The sequence below is a fragment of the Amia ocellicauda genome, unplaced genomic scaffold (assembly GCF_036373705.1).
Source record: "Amia ocellicauda isolate fAmiCal2 unplaced genomic scaffold, fAmiCal2.hap1 HAP1_SCAFFOLD_32, whole genome shotgun sequence".
Classification (NCBI taxonomy): Eukaryota; Metazoa; Chordata; class Actinopteri; order Amiiformes; family Amiidae; genus Amia; species Amia ocellicauda.
Window position 1 is genome coordinate 1,105,641 of NW_027102887.1, and position 10,087 is coordinate 1,115,727.

Consider the following 10,087-nt stretch of genomic DNA (forward strand, 5'->3'; position numbering starts at 1 on the left):
TTATTAATAAATTAACTCTAGTCTCTGAAACTAAAACAAAGGCCAAAGGAACATTTCAAATGCTAACCCTTTGTGTTCTATACAGTTAAAAAGGAGAGTTAGAAATTTTGTACAACAGCATTTACATACCATATATGGCTTCCACCTTTAAGCGATCCAGAGGTGTCTTTTTCTCCGAAGTTGGATCTCTCTTGCTGCCACCACCACGAAGATTGCTCTTTAATAATGTTGGAAAGTCAAAGACAGCAACCGTCAGGGTTCTTGCATATGACGTATTCGTGCTGCACCTCTCTGCAAGGATCCAGGACAGTTTGTCAATGTAAACTCCAGTGCCTGGGAATATTTCCACCTAAAAGACAATGGTAAATAAAAAACAAGTTTATCCCCAAACTATTCTTATATTATGTTAAGTGGAATACATTATCAGTAAGGCTGTGATTTTGTTACAGAAATGTGTTATTAAAGACCACAGTATGTCTCAATTCTAAGTTTATTAATTTACAGACATAATAAAGTCAGTGAATCTGTGACACCCATAATTCAATTACATTCTTATTATCAACTATAACTATGAATATAACTGATAATGTAGCATCATTAGATTGTTTACAACCAATATTTGTTTTCAATATATATATTTTTACCTTGTCTTTGTAATATTGTAGACCAAGAGTGTTATACCTGTTTTGGTGATTCTTTGTCAGATTCAGAACAATTTGCTGTGGGGCTGTCAGAACCACTTGATGGTGACACACTTTTGTCTTCATTGCTGATAAATGTGGCTTTTGTTACAATTTTTTTCAGATTGTCCAAAAGGTCTGGAATCTCTGGAGAAAAAAACCTTAGTATTAAATGATAATCATTTCTAGTAATATATTTAATACAAAGTGAAAACAAAACCATCAATGCCTGCAATTATACTTGAGAGACATGCTCTATGTTATTGGCAAACTGACCTTTTTGTGGGTCATTAACATTAGCTACGAAAAATATAAAAAAGATAAAATACAAGAATTACCAGGTCTAATGTAATGCATATAGTCATTAATGTAGGATTATGAAGTTATGTTGAAAAACTTTATTTAATAATCAGTATTATTAAACTATTAGACAGTGCACATTAAGAGTCTGTATTGTGGTTCTAGATTACTTCAGTATGATCAACTATAATACATTACTCTGGAATCTAAATTACTGAAGAATAACATTTATCAAGGTAAGGAATTATTTGCTATAAATAAAAAAACTTACCATCAACCATACGGTTTCGAAGACATTGGTTTTCATTTTTAAGTCTTGTGTTTTCCTTTTCGAGCTGCTTAACGTTTTGCTGTAGCTCAACTTCACTGGACTCTTTAAATGTCTGTAGAATATGACGGGATCTAATTCTTGAAGCTCCATCGGTTTTCTTTCTTATTTTGTGCTGTATTCAGAGAGGAAAAGAGTTTAAAATGAATATATATATATATATATATATATATATATATATATATGGTATATATATGAAAATGATTAAAAAAAAAACAATCCTGCAATACATTTATTTAATATTTGCAGTAATTATCTCACCGGTAACTGTGGTTCATCAAGGTCACTATCATCTGAAATTTGAAGTTTTTTGTTTGGTTTAGGTACTCTCTTCATTTTAGGAGAGGGCATTTTTGTTAGGTCATTAAGTTTTCTTCTTAGTTCGCCTTCTTTTCCTAAAATAAAAATAAAATAAATAAAACCCTGCATTATGTCCACAGATATTTGGGGATTATATTTATTTGTCATAAAAATACTGTGCTTTGACCATACAAATTAAGATGAACAGCCAACACTGAATCAAAACTGAAGTTAAATTATATCTGGTTTAATTTATTTTGTGATTTGGGGGATTTTATTGTAAAGCACAACACACAATAAATCGTTCTTACAAATGCCAGTCAAGTATGACGAGTTTTTAGCGCCCTCACCACCACCTACCATGTTATAAGAGTATGTTAGAAGTACAACACATTAATAACTTAAACATTCATTTCAAATATACTGTGATTGTATATATCAAATAGCATGTAAAGACTTTAATGTTTTTTTTTTAAATAAACATTGTTACCAGTCATAATGATCTGCGCTTCATGGACAGGCCATCCACCTTTTGGAGGTTTGTTCGTGTCTCTCCACTCTGCTCTGAAGTTTCGAGTCGTCTCTTCGTCATCATCAGCAATGCTGAATAAATCAAAATTGCGAAAGCAAGCAGTGGGAATCACGCTGTAAGAGTCTTTGTCGACCCCGCTTTCCCACTTCACCAACGCGTGCATCACCGCCATACTACCTTCACCTTCTCGTCCGTTTTTTCTGCGCCTTTTTCCCCCGACAAGTCACGGCACAAAAAACAGTCCCGCTCTGCATTCTGGTACTTGGCGTTCTTAATAACACCAACAGGGTGTAATCGCATAGACCACTCGAGTATAAAGTACTACATATCCCATCAGTTACAGTTTTTTTTCATCTTCTGAAACTGCAATTTAGCACTTTCAACTGTTTCTTAGTGATTCCTAGAATTACTAACCGGTATTGTAGTCAATGTGTTTATAACCTTTTTTGTTTAACGATTTGTGTGTTATCCTATGGGATCCCATGGTCTTTGATTTGGTCACGGAAGTGATTTGTCTTTGATTTGTTGATCTAGAGTTGAATTTTAATTAGTTTTTCCCTTTTGTATAATTAGTGTAGTGCTACATTTAGTCTTTGTTTTTAAATAAATTTGACAATTTATATCTTTGGAATTGGTGTCTGCGTCCAATTATTACAGAAATTGAGTTCTACAAGACTCCAGGATTCGTGATAAGGTGATACTATGAATTCACTTCTTTAATTGAAATGTATAAGTGTACCTTACGCTACATATATGTATGTATGTATGTATGTATGTCCAATTGCTTTGACAATACAAATGAATTGAATTGAGAGAGAGAGAGAGACAGACAGACAGACTGACAAACAGAAAAACAGACAGACACAGACACACACACACACAGAGCCAGCCAGCCAGCCAGCTCAGCGATGACATCACGAGCCTCTCTCAGCTGACTGCTATGACATCACAGAGCACGTACATTCCGTTGCTTGCCGTCTGTCAACCACTCAGTCACTGCCAGCCAGACTGGCTGGCTGGCTGGATGGGGGGGCTGCTTGCTGCTGCTGCGTACCTTAGCAAGCTTATTTGCTTGACCGGCCTTCCTACTCCTCTGCCCACATGCCCACCTATGCCCGATCTGCTGTTCACCTGGATCACAGCTCCGCCCCAACAAGGCAGAGCCCCCCAAGAATGGTACAAACTCACCCACGATCCCCTCCACGGAAAGCTTTAGCAAAAGGCAAAAGCGTTATACGTAATGAAGAGGAACCCGAGTCCAAGACGCATCCGACCAGCCATACATATTTGTGTGTATTAAAGATCACATTTTCTTACATTTAGTTTTTCTGTACTTTATTACATCTTATTGTGATTTATAAAAGTATTGTTTCTTTTCCATATGTATGTATGTATGTGTGTGTGTGTGTGTGTGTGTGTCTGTCTCTGTGTGAAAGTTAGTGTGTGTGTCTGTACGTGTGTGTGCCTGTCTCTGTGTGATAGTGTGTGTGTGTGTGTGTGTGTGTGTGTGTGTGTATATGTCTCTCTGTGAAAGTGTGTGTGTGGGTGTGACAGTGTGTGTGAGTGTCTGTCTGTCTGTCTGTCTGTCATGTAACTCGCACATCTGTGAGGGCACCATTTTTGCAGAAGAGATGTACACATTTTGGAGCAACATATGCTGCCATCCAGACATCATCTTTTCCAGTGACGTCCCTGCATTTTCAAACAGATCACATTTTATTACACTTTGTTTATCTGTACTTTATTACATCTTATTGTGATTTATACTTGTAATGTTTCTTTTCCATATATATGTATGTACAGTGGGGGAAAAAAGTAATTGATCCCCTGCTGATTTTGTACGTTTGCCCACTGACAAAGAAATGATCAGTCTATAATTTTGATGGTAGGTGTATTTTAGCAGTGAGAGACAGAATAACAACAAGAAAATCCAGAAAAATGCATTTCAAAAAAGTTATAAAATTGATTTGCATGTTAATGAGGGAAATAAGTATTTGACCCATTTTCAATGCCCTGGCTTAGGGTTCTCACCCATGATTTGACGGTACATGGCCCCGTCCATCGTCCCTTTGATGCGGTGCAGTTGTCCTGTCCCCTTAGCAGAAAAACAGCCCCAAAGCATAATGTTTCCACCTCCATGTTTGATGGTGGGAATGGTGTTCTTGGGGTCATTCCTCCTCCTCCAAACACGGCGAGTTGAGTTGATGGCAAAGAGCTTGATTTTGGTCTCATCTGAGACCACTTTCACCCAGTTCTCCTCTGAATCATTCAGATGTTCATTGGCAAACTTCAGACGGGTCTGTACATGTGCTTTCTTGAGCAGGGGGACCTTGCGGGCGCTGCAGGATTTCAGTCCTTCACGGCATAGTGTGTTACCAATTGTTTTCTTGGTGACTATGGTCCCAGCTACCTTGAGATCATTAACAAGATCCTCCCATGTAGTTCTGGGCTGATTCCTCACCGTTCTCATGATCATTGAAACTCCACGAGGTGAGATCTTGCATGGAGCCCCAGACTGAGGGAGACTGACAGTTATTTTGTGTTTCTTCCATTTGCGAATAATCGCACCAACTGTTGTCACCTTCTCACCAAGCTGCTTGGTGATGGTCTTGTAGCCCATTCCAGTCTTGTGTAGGTCTACAATCTTGTCCCTGACATCCTTGGACAGCTCTTTGGCCATGGTGGAGAGTTTGGAATCTGATTGATTGATTGCTTCTGTGGACAAGTGTCTTTTATACAGGTAACGAGCTGAGATTAGGAGCACTCCCTTTAAGAGAGTGCTCCTAATCTCAGCTCGTTACCTGTATGAAAGACACCTGGGAGCCAGAAATCTTGCTGATTGATAGGGGATCAAATACTTATTTCCCTCATTAACATGCAAATCAATTTATAACTTTTTTGAAATGCGTTTTTCTGGATTTTCTTGTTGTTATTCTGTCTCTCACTGCTAAAATACACCTACCATTAAAATTATAGACTGATCATTTCTTTGTCAGTGGGCAAACGTACAAAATCAGCAGGGGATCAAATACTTTTTTCCCTCACTGTATGTATGTATGTATGTATGTATGTATGTAAGTGTGTGTGTGTCTGTCTCTGTGTGAAAGTGTGTGTGTGTGTCTGTCTGTGAAAGTGATTGTGTGTGAAAGTGTGTGTGTCTGTCTGTCTGTCTGTGAAAGTGTGTGTGTGTGTGTGTGTGTGTGCGTGTGTCTGTCTGTGAAAGTGTGTGTTTGTGTGTGTATGGGTGTGACAGTGTGTATGAGTGTCTGTCATGTAACTCGCACATCTGTGAGGGCACCATTTTTGCAGAAAGAGGTGTACACATTTTGGAGCAACATATGCTGCCATCCAGACATCATCTTTTCCAGGGACGTACCTGCATTTTTCAGCAGGATAACGCCAAACCACATTCTGCCCAGATTTCAAGCGCATGGTTGCATAGGCAGAGAGTGCGGGTGCTAGCATGGCCTGCCTGCAGTCCTGACCTGTCTCCGAATTGAGAATGTGTGGCGCACTATGAAGTGCAAATTAAGACAACGAAGGCCCTGTGCAGTTGCGCAGCTGAGGAAATGCATAATGGATGAATGGGGGAAAATCCCGCTTGCTAAACTTAACCAAGTGGTGTCTTCAGTGCCCAAGTGCTTAATAAGTGTTATTAAAAGAAAAGGTGATGTTACATAGTGGTAAACAGTCGACTGTCCCAACTTTCTTGGTTTCTTTTCACTGCTAATGAGATGCTGTAGAGTGAGTTAGTTATATTGCTTTCAGGAGCTCTAATCGTATTGATGAGTTCATGCAGCATTTGTAATTGAATTTCAAAAAGAAATCTTTGCTGTCTGGCCTGTGTGTATGAGATGTACTCTGTCAATCTTTGGCTAACAACTGAAACATTGGTAGAACAGAAATGGCAACATAAAAAAGAAAAGTACATTTTAAAAGAGCACATTAAATAGGATGAATATACAGTTTTTTACAATCACTTTGTCACTAATTTCAGAACCTTGATGTCATTTTTCAAAACTCTAGACACAAAACTCAAAACGGTCATCACTTGTAACACAGGCTGTCCAATGTTCAAAACATTGCATTGTGCATTCATATCTTTATAGAAACCTAGCACTTGCAGACTTGTTGGTTCAAATAACTCATTTATCATGAAATACCATAGTAACATAGTAACACAGAAGATACCGATAGTTTCACTGTGTAGTTGTTCGTACAATCATTAAATATTGTAGTACAAAATATGTGATACATGTTTCATTATGGTACTACACATAAATACATCACTGTAAAAGGACTAGTAGAGAGAATACTACAGACACAGTGGAATCATTGAACAAAATCTGAAATGTATTGATGCAATACAATCAAATCACACCATAGGTTTCTTTGAATCCATGCAAAAATAATTAGCTACAAAAACGAACAAAACTACAGTAAAATGTCAACTGCAGTGTTCCTCACCTGGCTTAGTGTAAAAAGCAAAACAAAGGATTGATTACTGTACTTCTAAATTTCCATCAGCCCTGTGTTCAGGTTCAGGTTCTCACAACCATTTTTCACAAGAGGCATCTTGAAACTGAACATACCTGAACATACTCAGTCATCAGCTGCTTCACTCTGTCTGCATTTCTTTCAAAAGGCACACTATACTCTGTGCTACACATTGGTATGCAGTATACAGTCATTTGACAATTGAGAGTAGCCTAATGTTTAGTGCATGCTGAAGACTTGCCGCTTCTCAGTACGGACATTTCTGATGATTGAGGCCACAGTTGATCCTGAGTTGATTCTGAGGTTTGATTGAATCATTGTAGCTGCCTCAGTCATGGTCATGCCATGATTTACAACATGTTCTACAACTATTTCTCGGATTTCACTGGACACTATTTGCTGTTGCTGCCGCTGTCTGGTCCGTGGCCTTGTCCTCTACCACGTTCCCCCAACACCTCTCAAATGAGGCCCATGGCTGCCTCTCTGGTGAGGCCTAAGCCCTCCTCTATGACGAGGCCCACGACCACCTCTCAGAAGGGGTGCATGTCCCCTTCCATTCCTTTGACCACCACGTCTTCCTCCTCCCACTGCTTGACCTCTATTGTGACCTGGATGACCTGCCGGCTCCATGTTATCACTGTGTTGCTCGGGTGGATAGCACTCATTTCACTCGATACTCGTACCACAATGTGAAATCAATCATCATTAACCAGTTGGCAGTATTGGAATAGCAATTACAAGGGCCTGCATACATACAGTAATGTCAAATCTGATGTGGAAGAACAATCATCTTCAACCAGGTTGGAGCGTTAGTTGCAATGCCTTTAATACACGCAGCGTGGAGAGGAACAGTGACTCAAGAAGATCCCAAAGTCGCTCTGCCTTCATTTTAACAGTCAGAGCTTTTATACACAAAAATCAAAGAGCTGGTTATAATCAGAAAGTCATTACTATGTTATCTTAAAAGTTAGCTAAGCAGAATTTATATCATTATAGGACAGAGTTCATAGATCAACACATGGATTAGGGAGCAGGCACTTCAATCATACTGTTTGACATTGTCTCCAAGATTCTCATCGTAAATAACAAGCAGAAATCAAACTACCTTCTGGCCTGACCTTCTAGCTTGACCTTATCTTTCTTAAGTATACAAGAGAGAAAAACAGGTATTAGAGAAAGAATTTCTAACTTTCCTTCCACACTGAAAACATGGTGTGGAAAAGTGCTACATGATGATGAATGATGATGAAATATTACATCCATAGATAATGTAGTCCAACTGGTTCATGCTCCTCGGTTATTGGTGTCAATGGATCTCATTATCCTGAAACTTTCATGATCGAAACATGGAATACTGTTTGTCAGTTTCCATAAAACTATGAATTAAGAGTAATGCAACAGTCACTTATCATTTTGAGCAGCTGTATCAATTGATAGTTAGATCTTTGTAATGAAATGAATAGACAGTGATCTCAGATGTAATGTGTGAATTGCATTTTGAAATGGTAATACTTTGACGTTAAGTTGTATCATTTTAGTTCAATGAACAAATGATCTGAGGTTGATGTGTATTGTATCCAAGCAATTGAAAAATGTGCATTTTGATCATCGGGTGTGAGTTTAGTGTCTAGAGTTTTGAAAAATGACATCAAGGTTCTGAAATGAGTGCCAAAGTGATTGTAAAAAAGTGTAATATCAGGGGACAGTGGCTATTACTGATCTGGCCTTCCGTGGCCTCTGTATTAATGTAACAGGTCACATTGTATGTGTACACTGATACTTGATAGTATAATATAGTACAAGTAAAAAACATACATAGGTATCATAGAAGTATTTTGCAGAAATGATTAAGGATACTTATCAAAATGGAGAGGAAATGCTAAATCCAGTCTCCGCAGGCTGAGCTTCTATTGCTACACCTGCTAAGTGGCTGCTGGCCCCACTATATGGATAGAGCCACACCAAGTACAAGAGTCTCCCCATTGCTATTTATATCTCCCTATCCAGTCTTCTATACGTGTCAGGTATACAAGTGTGTGTGTGTGTGTGTGTGTGTCTGTCTGTCTGTCTGTCTGTCTGTGAAAGTGTGTGTGTGTGTGTGTGTGTGAAAGTGTGTGTGAGTGTCTGTCTGTCTGTCTGTCATGTAACTTGCACATCTGTTAGGGCACCATTAATGCAGAGATGTACACATATTGTTTATTTTCCATATATATGTATGTATGTATGTATGTATGCATGTCCAATTGCTTTGACAATACAAATGCACTGAATTGAGACAGAGAGAGAGAGAGAGAGAGAGAGAGAGAGGTGCTAAGGCACATTTGTAACATAAATTAGGGAACATTTGAAACATGCTTAGGGAACATTCATAAGAACATAAGAACATAAGAAAGTTTACAAACGAGAGGAGGCCATTCGACCCATCATGCTCGTTTGGTGTCCATTAATATCTAAGTGATCCATGGATCCTATCCAGTCTATTTTTAAATGTTCCCAAACTTTCAGCTTCTACCACTTTCCATCTTGAATGCCTTGAAGCCCAATTTCCATTTGTTGTCCCCTGGTGCGTGTGTCCCTGCTGATCTGGAAAAGCTCCTCTGGTTTGAGGAACCTTTCATGATTTTGAAGACTTGGATCAAGTCCCCACGTAATCTCCTCTGTTCCAGGGTGAAAAGGTTCAGTTCCCTCAGTCTCTCCGAGTAGGACTTTCCCTTCAGACCTGGAATAAGTCTGGTTGCTCTCCTCTGAACTGTCTCTAAAGCAGCAATATCCTTCTTGAAGTGTGGTGCCCAGAACTGTACACAGTATTCCAGATGAGGTCTAGCGCATTGTACAGTCTTAACATTACTTAAATTCTACACTTTTGACGATATACCCTAGCATTCTGTATGCCTTTTGTATTGCTTCCCCACATTGTTTGGATGGAGAAAGTGAATCCACATAGATTCCTAGGTCTTTCTCATGCATTACTTCATCTAGATCTGTACCTCCCATAGTGTAATTATAGTGGACATTTTTGTTTTACTGCATGTATTACCTTGCACTTGTCCACATTGAATTTCATTTGCCAGGTGTCAGCCCACAACTGAATTTATCTAAGTTCCTCTGAATAGCATGTGCTGCCAAGATTGTATCTGCTAAGCCACCTATTTTAGTATCATCTGCAAATTTGACAAGGTTGCTAAGTATCCCAGAGTCCAGATCATTAATATAGATTAGAAAAAGCAAAGGCCCTAGTACTGATCCCTGTGGAACTCCACTAACAACCTCACTCCAGTTAGAAGTGACTCCTCTAATCTGTTTCCTATACATCAACCAGTTCATAATCCATCTACTTACATGACCCTGAATGCCTACAGCTTCCAATTTGAGGATCAGTCTTTGGTGTGGAACCTTATCAAAAGCTTTTTGGAAATCTAAGTATATCATATCATATGCTTTCACGTGATC

General features: G+C 38.8%; 1 non-coding gene across 1 annotated transcript; it reads right to left on the bottom strand.

The window, feature by feature from the left end:
* Nucleotides 1-3,285: 3,285 nt before the first annotated feature.
* On the bottom strand, nt 3,286-3,400 carry LOC136730544 (U5 spliceosomal RNA). Its single transcript, XR_010809338.1, has one exon. It is a non-coding gene; the product is annotated as a U5 spliceosomal RNA (small nuclear RNA).
* Between the last annotated feature and the right edge of the window lie 6,687 nt (nt 3,401-10,087).